The sequence below is a fragment of the Copadichromis virginalis genome, linkage group LG9, assembly GCF_057382275.1.
Source record: "Copadichromis virginalis isolate Kocher_CV1m ecotype Utaka linkage group LG9, C_Virginalis_male_GT1.1, whole genome shotgun sequence".
Classification (NCBI taxonomy): Eukaryota; Metazoa; Chordata; class Actinopteri; order Cichliformes; family Cichlidae; genus Copadichromis; species Copadichromis virginalis.
Window position 1 is genome coordinate 4,938,089 of NC_140626.1, and position 16,569 is coordinate 4,954,657.

Below are 16,569 nucleotides of genomic sequence, written 5' to 3' on the forward strand. Positions count from 1 at the left end.
TGAGATTTGCTTTTAGCCACATGCTAAACAAACACATTTTTGCACTCTCATATATATGGGCCTGATCTCCGACAACATCGAGACGGCCTACCTGGAGGAGATTAGGAACCTGGAGACCTGGTGCCAGGAGAATAACCTCCTCCTAAACATCAGCAAGACTAAGGAGCTGATCGTGGACTTCACTACAAAGCAGGCGAGGAATTACAAACCCCTCATCATCAGTGGCACGCCAGTGGAGAGAGTGGACAGTTTCCGATACCTGGGTGTCCACATCGCTCAGGACCTGTTATGGTCCTGTCACATCAACACCCTGGTTAAGAAAGCCCGTCAGCGTCTCTTCTTCCTCAGAAGACTTAGAGACTTCCATCTGCCACTGAAGGTGCTCAAGAACTTCTACTCCTGCACTATCGAGAGCGTCCTGATGGCAAACATCTGCACCTGGTTTGGGAACAGCACCAAGCAGGACAGACGAGATCTGCAAAGGGTGGTGCGCTCGGCAGAACGCATCATTCAATCAGAGCTCCCTGACCTGCTGTCCATCTACACCAAGCGGTGCAAAACCAAAGCTAGGAAGATTATGATGGACCTCTCCCATCCCAACAATGGACTCTTCTCACTGTTGAGGTCTGGGAAGCGCTTCCGCTCCCTTAAGGCCAAAACAGAGAGAATGAGGAGGAGCTTCTTCCCCCAGGCTATTCGGGGCCTGAACCAGGTGTAGGACTGGACTCTCCCAAACACGTCACTATAAGACTGGACTCTCACACACGTCACCACACGTCACCACACGCACCACCACACAATCCTATAATTCCTATAATTTATAATCCTTATCTTTATAATCTCTTCTGCTATTTGCACATTCTTTACTGTAAATTCCTAAGTTAATTTGTAAATTTTGTAGTAAACTGTAAATTGTAAATATTGTAAAACTTTTCTTCTGTCATTTAATGGTCGGGCATTGTACAGCTACAAGCATTTCACCCTCATGTCATACTGTGTATGGTTGTGTGTGTGTGTGACAAATAAAATTTGAATTTGAATTTGATATGGTTGGCCTTCAGTTACAAAAATCCTAATAGGATGTACCATGTGTGTGGCAACTGTATGAAAACTGTATATAAAATAGTTGATGTGAATCTTACTCTACATCTAAACATGTACAGGTCACTGGCAACCTGGTGGATGTTCACTTTTAACTTGCTGCCTCTAATTGCTCTTTATTAATGGTTTTTAAATGTTCTCTTAAGTTTTGGCAACCGGCAGACATGCAAAACAATCACTTTAACAGGCACACATCAAAAAAGTCCATTAGTCATTGTTATTTTTCTCCAGGATAAAATCAGGGATAGTGTTTGGAGATATGGTTAGGATCGTCATGATGATTTAGACCTCTGATTAACCGCCAAAGCTTCTTCACCTGGATAGCTGTAGATATGTTGGGTAGAATTCAGAAGCTTGATGTCATAATACCCTTAATGAATTTTTTCTGAGGTAAGACAGTGAACACACAACTTTTTAACCTAAAATGTTTGAATCCTAAGGGTATAGAGTGTCATCCTTACAGCACAACAACTATATCAACTTTGATCCAATAGCGATAAAGAAATATAACTGTTTCATACCAGCACCTGTGTATGTGCAAGGTAGCTCTTTCCCTTTTGCCGTAGCACTTAACAAAATGTATATGGCATGCAGCCTGCTGCATACTGTCCCATTGCTCTTGCTGTCTCTGTGGCTGGCTTGTTCAGTCACACATGGCCACATATCTAATTTCACATTACAAGTAACAGCACAGAAAATTCAATTTGTTTTTGTTTCCCTGCCATTTAGTGCAATTTCCATAAAATGAGAGTGGCTGACATCCAAAATCAATGGCTGTTTCCAAACCCCCAAGACTAATGGGGTAGATAGCTAAAACCGCAAGTTAATTGTTCAGGAATGTCCTTGAAAACTGTGTGTCAGCCTCTCTCCCTCTCTCTTTCTGTCCTTAGCCCTCTCTCTGCTATTTACACTGCACTCCTGACTGCTTCTTGAGGAATAATTTCATGCAGGCTTTGTAATGGCATGGATTTGGAAATTTAGAAGTCATGCTTAGCTGAGCCCAAACTCAAGAACTGGGTATTCCAGTATTCATAATTCACATTGCATTTGTTAAAATTTTTACCTTGTAAAGCTACACAAAAGTGTGTTACTTATCGTGTATCCACCCTCCTAGTGGGTACACCTGCGGTATCAATTTCAAAATCCTACATCGCTTTGTTCTCAAGTTATCGCATTCCGAACATCTGCAGGAAACCTGACCTCTGACATTGACCTTGAGTTCTACGTCACTGGGATTCAAACTGGTGTGATTTCACAGCAGCTGAATCTATGTTATCGCTTTCAAAATCCTAGATGACTTGCTTCTTGAGTTATCATATTCATGAGATTTTCAGAGTTGACCCTGGAGTTATTGCATTCATCCCCGCCCATCCGTCACTCTGCCGAGTGTCTATAATCACCCAGAACTCTTTTACAGCCGAGGAGTCAAATTCACTGAGATCATTCAAACATGACAAGAAAAAGACACATTTTTACAAGTTTTTTTCTTTTTTCTTTTTTTTTTTTGTAACAGTAAAATCAATAACATTATTTGTGATTGAAAATTATTTTCAGGTATTATCATCTACTTGAAGCAGTGTAAAAATGCATTAAAAAAACTGAATTTGAACTATTCTTTCTTCTGGGTTTATTTGGCCCTCATTCAGAGAGCTCTAAGCTCTTGTATAGCAAGAGCAATCGTCAAACTGATGTCATTCAGTCCCATTTCAGTAATCTAATTTCAGTGTACAGTTTAAGTCTACAATTACTGAAGCAGCATCTTCTTAACTGACCTCTGTTGAACTTCCATTCTACTGGAAGCTGCTGTCTTTTTCATCCTGCATAGTGCGATAGGTGTTGCTTGTACCTTCCAAGGAAAATGAGACTTTGCTGTAAATACATACAAGCTGTTCACAATGAAAAAAAAATGCAATCCATGTTAAGTTACACACAAGCTTCAAATCTCCACTATAGAAACTTTTCAATAACGCATCTAAAAATGTCATTAAAAAATAATATGTACAGGGTATTTTATGGTATTTGTTTCATCAGAACTACTTTACTACTATTAAATTTTCTTAATAGTTCTTAAATTGTGCCGATGTTTGTCATTATTTGCAGAGTCATAAATAAAATACAAAGCACATTTTTAATTCTGAACCTGTGAAGCCCGGTTGAGCTAACTGCTCTAAATTGACTGGCTTTCTTATTAATATGCATTACCCTTGTCAAACACTGACCACCTGTTCACAGTGTGTCCTCCAGCTGACAGAGGCACCAGAGTCCTGCTAACTTACAGGCTGTGTGGGTATAGATAATTAATTACTGCACTGAAATATTGATGGTTCACATTTTTATTTCTGTGGACAACCAGTGATTATGCTGTATCTTCACTCAAGAAAGGCAACATTGAACTATGAAAACAACATTTTCATCCTTTACACACAACCTTGTCCAAAGGTCACGTCTGTTTCAGTATAACTGCAGCCAAAACACTGACAAAAGGTTTTCTAAATTCTGCATTCAAAGACAATAGTTCATATTCACTCTACTCTCTTCTTTATGTGTTACAGCCTCCTGGGTAGGGTGTAAACGCCCTGATATTTCTAACAAAGTTTGAAAATACATTTCACATTAAATCATCATGTTAGCAATTTCATAAATTTTTAAGCACTTTAACAAGCTCCAGCAGTGCTATGGTACTGGTCCACATAACAAAACAGCTGGCTTTCAACCAGCAACAGATTAATTAACTGCGCTGTCAATCCAGAATGCTGTGCAGGGCATTTAAAATGCTCTTTATCTATAGCAAGTAAACCCAGTGACAAATGTGCTACGATGTGAAAGCAGCTGATCTTAACTTTTCTGATGTGATATATTTTATAGGAAGTTTGTATAGCTGGAAACTCTTGGTAATCGATATAGCATGGCTGTCACTATGCCACTGATACTTGATGCCTTTCATTTCATTGTTCTAATGTTAGACTTGCTCAGGTTGCTTTTTTACTTTTGGAAGTTCAGCACTGATTTCTTCTAAATTAAATGGTACTGGCAACACAGTAAGGCACTTAGGTACTAATTGCTTATTAAAGCCATCTTCTTCAAGAAAGATTCTCTCATGCTTAAGTAAAGCATTTCCTTGTGCACCCAAACAAAGATGGCAGCAATTTAAGGGAGCAACTATTTTTCTTTTTTTATGAACAAACGACAGAAAACATCCAAGGAAGAGCTTTGAAAATTCCTTTCAAGAATGGCGGAGAACTCTTTGTAGAGGCTATTTAAAGAAATCACAAAAAAAAAAAAAAAAAAAAAAAAAACGGTCTAAGAGACTTCCTGCTGTATTAAACAATAAAAGTGTTCATACCAGTGTGTGAATGAGTGTGTGAATGGGTGTATGTATGTAGTGTAAAGCGCTTTGAGGTCTTTAGGGACTAAGTAAAGCGCAATACAAATACAGGCCATTTACCAAATACCAACCAAATAGTGACTTTTACAAACTTTAGTTTGCACAACAATTTTTATGTTTACATGATTCAATAAACTGCTACAGCTATTTAGCTATTCCCGTTTCCCTAGGAAAGCACAAATAAAAATATTAAATTACAAGTGGCTCAAGACCACAATGATCACTAAGCACATGACATTAACTTGTTCATGATTTTGAAAATATGACAGTCATGATGATATGTCGTGTCAAGTGAATACGAGACCAGGTCCTACAGTTCCAGGGTAATCGGGCAACCGCTGGACATGAGGGAAGAATGAGTTTTCCCCAAACGGTTGTGAGTGGTTGTTGGAGGTTGATGGCAGTCGGTGGGAAAATTATTTCTAAAGCCCCAGACACACAAGCCTACAAACCAGCCAGCGTCCCACTGAAAACCCCCTGTCCCAAGGGAAAGGTGTGTATTTCCAATATGTTGGCAAAAACCTCCAAATGATCATTTTGGGTGTTAGCATATTGCTGTAGTCTTAGTTTGAATGAAAGTCACAGACTTGTTTGCTAACACTACCAGCCACTTTACTCAGAAAACACAAACCACAAATGCAGACCTGAGGCAAAACCTGCACCACCTGCACGACTATGTTACTCTCGGGTAGCATAGCTAAACTGTGTGAATAAGGACATTGTTCAAAGAATGTTACACTGCAACAAACTGATCTCTATCTGTTAACCATCTATGGTTGAAATCGTCATTGGTGATGACTCCAGCACTAGGCCCAAACCCTAATTCTAGACATTTGTCATGGTCCTGGGTGTGTGACCCAGTGTTTTGTATTTTTTGATTAATTTATATTCTTTGATTTAGTGTTATTCTAGTTCTAGTTTCTAGTCTTTACCCATGTGGAAAAGAAATAGAAAAAACTTGCATATAGAATTGCATAAAATCTGGCCTTCTTCATATAGTGAATCATAGAAGGCTTATATGATTTACTCATGAAAGTGGCCACTTTCTCATTACTTTCATATATTATATTAGTAAGTATCCAAAACATACAAGTTTCATTTATATCTGCTTTCACTCTTGTATGCTTTTCATACAAGTTTCACGCAAGACAGATACAAACTTTATAAGGTTTATATATATCTTTTTCATATGGGTAGGTTTCTGTTACTGTGCTTTTCCCCACATTTGTACGTCCATACGTTTCATGTCTAGTCTTCCTAGTCAGTTGTGTTTCCTGGCCTCGCAAGTCCGCATCTTAGTCTGTATCTCATGCTTCCTGTTTTATTTTGATAGTCCCTTGTCTAGTGTTTAATGTGTTCAGTTTTGCTTCCTCCCCATCTCCTGATGTTTGATCTCTCCCAGCTGTGTTCCCCATTTGTTTCTACTTCCCGTGTTTCTCCCTTGTGTATTTCAGCCCTGTGTTGTTGCATTGTCCCATTTAGCTTCTAGTCTAGTTCCCAGCATATTGGTGTTAGTTTGTAGGTTCCCAGTTATCAGTTTTACGCTAAGTTTTCTTATTTCTGGTATTTGAGTTTTGTCTCATTATAATAAAGTTCATCCCTCTGTGTCTTGTGAGTCCTACATTTGGGTCTGCATCCTGCCTGCATCAGCATTACATGACACCGTTTGGTTTTGGAGACACGTTAAAAGTACATTTTTTAAAGTAGAAATAAAAAGATTTTGCTGATTTTGTGTCAATTAGATGGACTCTTTTTTTGTTGTAGTTGTTTTTGTCATCACCTCATCATCTTTATTCCTGCATCTCCCTCTGCTCTTTGTCATTTTCTCCCTCAAGGTTGTGTCCTTCTTCGTAGTGTTTTCCTAGAAGACTCTTGAGTTTTCAAATATTTGCTCCTCATAAGTACTCAGCAAAAAAGCTGTTTTTGAGTTTCCTGGCTGGCACACAGTGGACCCTGACATTTTTTGTACTGTTGAGAGAACATTTTTTTAAAAAGACCAAAATTACACATTCTGGTTATGCTTGGGTTGTGGTCGTAACTGATAATGACCTCTAAGGGATAAATTTAATGAAATTCTATGACTATGTTTCAAAGGAATCGACTCATATAAAATTTAATTTTTTTTCTGAAGCAAAACTCCAACTTGGTCTAATCTTAGGTTCAACCTCCAGGAATCAAGACCTTGTCGATGGATGTTGCAAAGCCAGCAGTCCCTGGATCTGAATGGTTCTGCCTTCAAACATACCATCCCATCCTATCCTGTCTTGGCACCTACATTCTATAAAACCATTCTTTTCTCATCTTGTATATAAAGTGTCTCTCCTTTTCTCCGTCTACCTCCCTCAGGTGTTATCTGCTCTTTTCAAAAGGTTCTTTAGAAACCAAAGTCCTCAGGTCAGCTTTTGCATGAGTCTTATTTTCTGCTAAAAGCATGACAGATTGCAGTTATGCCTTCTTCTAGAGTTTGTGTGTGTGTGTGTGTGTGTGGTGACACAAGAGGTTCAATGTTTCTGACAGTTCTCAAGAGGGTCTGATTTTGTTCCCAGTGCCAACTTCAGAATGTCCTTGGGCCTTCTTTACCCTTCACCAAGCCTGACCTACATCTCATGTTTTACACGACAGTGATGATAAAAGGCATTTATCATTCAACCAAGAGCAGGAAAGTAAAAGTGTCTATTTTCCCTTCTTCCTCTTTTTAGTTGTAGTTAATTAAATTGCACTTCTCCTTGCCTGTGTTTTGAAAAAGTGAGAGAGTGTGACAACTCTGGCTTCGACATAGAAATGAATTAGTTGCTGCTTGATTGTGCCGAACACTTGAAATAAATGTGTGCTTTTTCACAGAAATCAAATCTACCACCGAGAAAAGGTGTAGTAGTTATTTTCTGGTTAAATGTGATTGTGAGCTTTCAAAGGACATGATGAAGTTTGGCTGCATAATCCTATGAACATTTCTGTGTTAATATAAAGTTCAGAAAATTCTGAAAATAGAAGACATACATGGATCAGTTTTTAAAGACTGTTCACCATTTTAGGAAAGAAATATTACTGGGTTAAATTTCTAACTGTCAGAAATCTGTGGTCCTTATTAATTGATTTCTATTCCTCAGTGTAAACAGATGTCATGCCACAAGCATCAGCCCTGCTGACCGATAATATTTCATAATAGTTAAACAGGGAAATGACGAAACAGGAAACGGGTAATATTTATGTCTTTATTAGGCTGATTCTGCCCCTCGGGCCTTATGTTTGACACTCCTACCTTTATTAATAGACATTTATATTTTAATTATACATGTATAATTAATTTAATTTAATTTAATTGTAAATGTAGAAGATTATTTTTTCATCAGAATCATTTTCAGATTATTTAAGAACAAAGTTAACATCACAGTAATTAACTTATTCTAATTTCTGAGTATGTACACAAAATGATCTTCATAAACTCAAATGAACTTTTAAGATGCACGAAAGTCTTAAATCTAAATATGGCAAACACACCTTTGCCTCACAGTCTGTGCATTGAGCACAGACTGGTTTAGCAGCAGGATTTGAACTCTTACATTTCAAAGCCCAAAATGAGAAAATTACACTTCTGAGATGTAAGAATTGTCTCTTTTTGTCTGGTTTTCCCATTGCTTGATTGACTCCCTTTGCAAATTCATTTTCCTTTCCCTGCTCTTCTATCAGTTTTTCCTTAACTGTTGTACCTACATGCATTTATGACTGTCTCCTTTTTCTTTTAATACCTGTGGGTGTTTCTTGGCACTGCTTTGAGACAAGAAAGACTGGGTCTGAACACTTCATTTAAGGGCTCACCAAGAGCATTTAAATGATTTTTCACTTACTATGTGCTTACACACCACTCTGAATGTAATCGTTAGCCATTATTAATCTTTGCCTCTCTTCCACTGTATGTCTTTTGTCTCGTCTTCCTTCCCTCACCCCCAACCGCTTGCAGCTGATGGGTCGCCCTCCCTGAGCCTGGTTCTGCAAGTTATTTCTTCTTGTTAAAGGGGAGTTTTTCCTTTCCACTGTTACCAAGGGCTTCCTCATAGGGCATTGTTTAAATGTTGGGGTTTCTCTTTATTATTGTGATTACCTTACAGTTTAAAGTGCCTTGAAGTGTCTGTTGTTGTGATTTGGCGCTATGTAAATAAAACTGAATTCAAAAATGTAACTGGACATAAAATGCATCTTAGAGCTGAGACTCAGTGTTTCTCCCTCTTGAAAAGAGCAGATAATCATTGTTAAGTCACATATACTATTTGCACATATGTTTTCATTTGATTGAAGACGTATTCTAGGTTAGCATTAGGCTAAGGGAATATTAGTATAGTGGAGAATTGTGCTGAAAAGTGACAAATCTGACAGAATTATTATTGCACCAATTAACCTGAAACAATTACTGTGTGTATATACGAAATGTTCTCTGCAAGCATATAATGGGAAAAGTTTCTCAGGTGTACATTAGCAAACAAACAACATGAAAATCATCTGAAGCCTAAATGTTTGCGCTTTTGTAACTGGGATTATTTATATTCAAAGGTTTTGTTTTTTGTTGTCTGTTTTGTACGCTGCGTTGCAGCAAACTGCAAGTTTTTTTGTTTTGTTTTGTTTGTTTTGTTTTTTCCCATTTCAAGTTGATAAAAATGTTTTCTCTGTTCAGGGGTTTTGGCTGGTGGCAATTTCTGGGGTTAGTCAGTTGGGAAGGGAGAATGATCACTCTAAAATGCAGGAGCACTGGTTCCAAATTATTGCTAATTTTCTCGCAAAATGACAGGAAAGTTTCTTAGAATAATGACATGGAATATAAATGGATGTGGTAGTCCTGCTAAAAGACGTAAAATATGGTCTTATTTAAAAACAACACAAGCAGACGTAGTATTTCTACAGGAGACGCATTTAAACCAAGGTGAAGAGTCAACATTCGAAAGCTACTCCATTTGATGTGGCTGAGCCAGTCTAAAGATACTCCAATAGCAGCTTTCTCCTTAGATGCGGAGAAGGCTTTTGACAAAGTTGAATAGAGCTTTCTTTTTCTCTTTCTTTAAGCCCCCTTTTGTTCTTAATGTTTATAGAAACATTGGCAGTGAGTATCAGATCAAACAAGGAGATTAAAGGCGTCATAGGTGGGCAGCAGGAACACAAACTCCTCCTCTATGCTGATGATACTCTTGCCATTATAACAGACCCACTTTTATCAGTGCCGCATTTAATGGACACCATAAAGGCATTCTCTGAGGTGTCAGGTTATACTATTAACTGGGGAAAGTCTGACGTAATGCCACTATCACCACTATGCTATCCGTACATGGTAGAAAAATTCAATTTTAAATGGGTACCTAGAGGGATGAAGTATCTTGGGATTAGGCTAAACCAAGATATGGAGGACCTACCCCAACTTAATTTTGACCCAGTCCTTCTAAAAATAAAAACAGATATAGAAAAATGGGACAAATTAAAAATCTCATTGTGGGGCAAAATAAATATTGTAAAAATGATTATAGCTCCCCAATTTAACTATGTAGAAATGATGTTACCAATTGCGATACCTCCCGGTTTCTTTAAACAGTATGAAGACTTAATTAAGCAGTTTCTGTGGGATGGGAAAAGGGCAAGAATCAAGCTAAGTAAATTCGTGGCTCGATCGTGGCTCAAGAGTTGGGAGTTCGCCTTGTAATCGGAAGGTTGCCGGTTCGAGCCCCGGCTTGGACAGTCTCGGTCGTTGTGTCCTTGGGCAAGACACTTCACCCATTGCCTACTGGTGGTGGTCAGAGGGCCCGGTGGCGCCAGTGTCCGGCAGCCTCGCCTCTGTCAGTGCGCCCCAGGGTGGCTGTGGCTACAATGTAGCTTGCCATCACCAGTGTGTGAATGTGTGTGTGAATGGGTGGATGACAGGTTGTGTAAGCGCTTTGGGGTCCTTAGGGACTAGAAAAGCGCTATACAAATACAGGCCATTTACCATTTAAATTATATGCTCCTAGAGAGAAGGGTGGTTTAAGTTTACCCGATCCAAGATTATATTCAGTCTCATTCGAGATGGCAAAATTGATTAATTACTGGGCAAAAATAAAGCCGGACAGGAATGGCTAAGTATAGAGTCTGAGATTTATACTCCTTTTGATCCAAAAGGTATGTTGTCTCAAAGCTGCACTTCAACGAACCCAATTTTGTTTCATTCTAGACGGGTTTGGCTCAATATACATAGAATTCTTAAAATATCACCTCATGTGCAGTTTTACTCATCTCTTTGGAACAATCCAGCTATTCGTATAGGGAAAAAAATTGTGTTTTGGATATTGTGGCAGTCTCATGGCATAAATGTTATTAGCGACTTATTTAAAGATGGGGAATTTATGTCCTATAGAGACCTTGTTCAAACATACAAATTGGAAGTGAAGGAAAATTTCTGGAGATATTTGCAAATTAGACATTGTGTGACGTCGAAGTTCAGAAGGGGACATGAAAATCTAGTTCTAAATTTTATAAATATGCCACAGGAGCAACACACAGCATCGTGTTTTTATAGGTTGGTAAACGATAATAGAAGTGGCAAATGTTTGAACATTAAAACTTTGTGGCAGACAGATTTAAATGCACCAATTCCAAACAAAAAATGGATGGGCATTTTGGCGGGAAATGGGATTTATGTTAAGGAGGCGAGGAGCAAATGCATACAATATAAAATTCTGCATAGATATTATCATACTCCAACAAGATTACACCGTATGAAGCTTATGCCTGACTATCTCTGTTGGAAATGTAAAATTGAGGCGGGGACTTTCCTACATCGTTTTTGGGAATGTTCCCTTATAGCTCCTTTTTGGAAGGAAGTCATCACATTCTTAAAAGGTTGTTCAGGATCAGAAGTGCGCTTAACTCCTGAATTGTGCTTGTTAGGAGACCGTTCTCATATTCCAAGAATTCATAATAATATTTTCACGGTTGTTATGGTTGGACTGGTAACTGCATGGAGGATTATCCTTAGGCACTGGAAGACTACAGTACGTCCTGAACTGAAAGACTGGATCGGAGCAATGGCAGAGACTGCTTCCTATGAGTCCATGCTGAATAAACGTAAACATGATACAGAAGTCAAAGATGAACATTGGGACTACTTTTGGAGCTATTTGAAGCAAACAGGAAATCATGACCATATTATCGTAATTTGAAGGACTATTAACTGTGACCACTGTTCCAAATGTTACTTAACCGTCAATTTTATTTGCCCATGTCTGTGTTTCTTCTCTTGGAACCCATTGTTAGTTAATTTCTCTTTTCTTTCTTTTAGAAAGAAAAGTGGGTGGGTTTTTTTTCGTTGTTTGTTTTTGTTTTGCTTTGTTTTGCTTTTTTCCCTCTTATACAGGTTTAAGTATATGTTGCAAAATCAATAAAAAACTTAAATGTCAAATGTTTTTATTTCTTTTTTTTTTAACCTACAAGCAAATATTTAGACCACAGGGTGTTGTGACGTAGAAATGGAATTAAGTTATCAAATAAGTTTAGCAAGCTTGATTTATGAGCTTCAACCAAATGGTGTACTGGTGCGACTCACATATACAATACCTGTTAATTATTGCTAATTAACAAATAAAATTACCTACTGCATTTTCAGTCGCCAAAATGTAAGCACAAGTTAGATGGATTGTACATCAATACAGGCCAATAGTTCCATTAAACTTTTTTGGAAAGGCACTAATACCACAAACATGGTGAAAAATGTCCACTTTAGTGTCTCATCCCATATGGAAAAAATTTAATTCTATTTCATTTCTTTCCTACACAGAAACTGTGTGCTGCAGTTTCATAGAGTAACACCAAACACAAACCAATCTGTACAGCAATCACGAATGTAGTCATGCAAATGTGAACATTGTACAAAATGCACATTCCTAGGGTTTTTCCAGCCGACCTCTTTAAGGTTGTTTTCCATGGGATGACTTTGGTTACTGTTTGCTCTGCAGAATCTTACAAAAATCATGATTTTCACAATGGTTTTGTATATAAAAAAATCCAGACAGACAAAACACAAGAAAAAAGGAACACTTCTTTTCTTTGCTGTAATGAAAACCCACTCAGCCCCATCAATGGTCTCACAAGTCTTTCTGTTGTCATCACCAGCTGTCATAAAAATTTGATTACTTGGAGTATATGATCCACTCAGTTTCTCTTTTTCTGCTTCACCTTCTCAGTTTGATAGAGAAAAAAACCCCAAGTTTCTCTTATCTGATTGTGTCTGGCCTGAATTTCTCTTCACATGACACCCCTCTAGAAAACCTATAAATGCCACAGGCTTTCTCCAAACACAGCAGCAGTAAACATGTTGCACTCAACCGAGACATGCCCCCTTTTTGACCTGTAATTGCAGTTTCCCCCCTCGGGTGAATCAGTGTAATTTTGGATTTGGCTTACTATTGCATCTCTGAGCTTGCCTCAGTGCATTTCCATCTTGACAGACCTAAGACATAAACCATGTTTGAATACCTTTAAACAGATTATACTGTACATTACTTTATGGTATAATGAGTTACAATGACCACCACCTCTTTTGCATGAGGCTTCTTTTTTAAATAACCTTAAGATGTTGATGCAAGCTGACATGATTAAACTCCTGTCAACAAATCTGCTTCTGATGATAATGAGAGGGGAGCTTGTGGTTTCCCCCCAACATCCAGAGGGATCAGCAAAGTCCACATGGAAGCTTCATTAAACATAAGCTTCAGTAAATTTATATATTTACGCTGAAGCTCCTGATGGCTCATCCTCCTGCAGGTTATTCCAAAGAGACTTGCAGGAGGAATCAAATAGGATAGAAGAGCTAAATCCTCAGACATAGTACATTTCTCATCCTAAAATATTTGCAGTATCTTTAGGAGACATTCACCATGAAGCTAAGTGTGTGACTGAGCCCCTGAGTCTGTGGGCTCGAAGCAGTCGGTGAGTGTTTCTGCAATGACGCATGAGGAGTGTTGATGTCTGCTTGGTGTTGGCTTCCAGACATGGCAGGGACATTGGAGTCCTCCTGGGTCTTGTGAAGCTGGGTTGTTGCTCTATTAGATCAGTGCACTAGTTCTCTGGTATCATGGCATTCACTTCCTGTGAGCTGAAGGCTAGTTTACCTCAAGCAAAAGACAAACATATCAGCTCTGTTTGAGCTATACTGATGCTTTTTTAACTAATATATAATACACACACATTCCCACTGGCTTCTTTTCTTAAGCCTAAAACTACAAACAAGGCAAGATGAACAGTGTATAATAAAGTTATTAATAAAGTTATTAAATTCACATGTTTGTAAACAGTTTTAAAAGCGTAGAAAAAAAAGTCAAATGTCAAAATGATCAATAAATAAAAATTTAATCATAAGTGCAAAAAGCTGTTAATGAATACTTTATATGAAACCAATTAAAAAATGATAACAGGATGGGAGTCATCACTGGTAATGACCTCCACCCGATGCTTTCAGAGTATTTCTTTATTTATATTCTTCTCCAAAGTCTTGGAAATGAGGGGACAAAAATAAATCATTCTAACTGACATGTATAAAAAACACGTTTTTTTGGCTTTTCTCCAACATAAACGGTTGGGATTAGAGCTCCAGGTCCTGCAACTACCTTACTTAGCTGTGTTTCCTGTGGGTCAGTGAATGCACTGTAACAAATAATTGCAATCGTATATTTTTGCTTTACGTTCTGGGAGCTATCAAACATCCATCTGAAGTTAAATGGTATGGCTATGAAAAAAAAAACCAAAACTCCAGTAGCTTAATTTTCTTTCTGGTGTTACAGGCTCTGTGGCCTAAGTGCTTGATTTACTAAACAGATCAAATGAGGATAAAATCATGATTGCAAAAGTGCACTGAGTCAAAGTTGAACAGACAATACAGTAAGAGAAAGAAACCGCTTCATTTCAATAATGCCCAGAGTTCTATCAAAAAAGGTGCAAATTAGAGCGTTAAAAATAAGCTGACCTGATGACGGTGATTTCCAGATGTGCTTCTCTCTCGAATTCAGATCAGAGAGAAAGCTGAAGAAGAGCCAGTGTTTTTGGTATATAAGCAAACTCTTCTGTTAGAAAGTGCTGGGAGTGGTGTGCGGACTTGTCGAGAAAGCTGGAGTCAATATTACATATTATAATATTCAGATATGGGTCTAGTACACTTCAGGTCTATCTGTGTGTCATTAATTGCTACATTTTGACACACATTTCAATTTGTTTTAATAGCGTCTTAGATTGCTGTTCTTCTCCGTCTCTCTGGTGCTCCGGAGAGAGGGAGTTCAGTGCATATTCAGTGAAGTTCTGCTCTGTTTCATCAAAATACCAATATTATTGAGAAGCAGAAATAACTGGAGCTCATCTCTAAACATGCAGGATGAAGACTCAGTGGAGTTACAGGACAGAGCCAAAGCTTAGGCACCATGCTGACAGCTCTGAGCATCCACCCATGCCCATTATGCATTCATTCTGACAACTTCTCCCCATCTTCTTTCAAAGGGCTATATGAACACTCCTAGTAGCAACATCAGAACTCTGTCATGCGCAAAGTAAGATCTGTTTTTCTGTTTAAATTCCACCAAATTTGAAGTAAATTGCAAGCTGCAAACTTTAGTAAATCATATTTGTCTGATTCAATTATACCCTCCCCTCCCAAAATGTTTGACTCCGAAAGGAAGAATCTACATATATATAAACACCAGCTGCAAATATGCCTGTGTCCACAACAAACTGACACTGTGTGTCTTTAGTAAATAGTGAGAGTAGCTTTTAATCCTAAAATAGGGCTTTGGGTGAGTGGTAAGAGCTCCAAATGTACAATACGAATCACCATTTCCTGGAGTGAAAATAGTCTCAATGTGATATGATGAAAAGTGCTGTTCCTATTCTTGTTTATACAACTCAACCCTTTGTAGACTATCACTTTGCATTACTAAGTCTATTTTCTCAACCACGTCACCATTAACATCACAGGACACTCTGGATAGATCTCCAGTCCATCATAGGACCAACACAAGGAGACAGACAGCCTACAAAAACTAGGAACTGGGAACTAAAAACAAGCTAGTTGGAGATAACAACTTGGAATTTACAAGGGAAATGTGGCACAAAAGTGCCACACATACTGGGGACGACTCAACAACAGGCAGAGGGAGACTGAGGACATAAACGCAGGATAACAAGAGAAGGGGCAACAGATGAAACGCAGCTGGAACTGATAAAGACTAAATGAACACTCTGTACACAGAACAAGAGACTGTCAAAATAAAACAGGAAGTATAATAAACACACAGACTTAACACAGGGACCGGGGGAAACAAATATAGGGACATGGGGACACCAAATACAACAACAAGAGATTAGCAACATGAAGAAAAGGCGGACTAAACACAGGAGAAGACTAGAGATCGAGGGAGGAAAAACTCTGAAGGCTCACCGAAACATTTTTTATACATGATGTAAAAATAACCATGAACCTAGGAATCACATAGAGTATTCAAAATAAACAGAATAATGTCCAGAAACACAGAAACACTGGGTCAACAGAACAACGTGGGCCACAGTGTCAGGGTTTTGATGTTTGTCTGCACTGATGGAGCCAGACAGGAATTACTTTTCAAGAACGCTATTCCCTCAACCCCCCATTGTACTGTCTAATATATAATATGTCGATATGTAATCTGTCTGGGGACACATCTGCCAGACAATCTGCAGGAGTTTCAGTATTAATCACCTCCATGCTGAGAGAGATTGTCTGTGGTTTACTTCACCTTGCCTAAATTGCTGTCAGGTTATCGCCATTGGTCAGTAACTCCCAATAACAAGACCTCTTTGTAATGATGTCTGATGCGCACACTGAGGCTATCCCATTTCTCTCTCTGACCTTCGTTGCCACACTTTTGCAGGAATTATGTAAATGAGATGTACCCTGTAGTGAGGACAAACATAGCTCATGGAAATCTTTGTGTTCTACTACTGAGTGAGGCGTCACCGCATCAAGGCAAATCAGGTCTCCCACAGTGTGTGTGAGTGACAGTGGGGGTGTTTGGGGAAAAAATGCATCTTTAGATGTGATGGGTGATATAAGA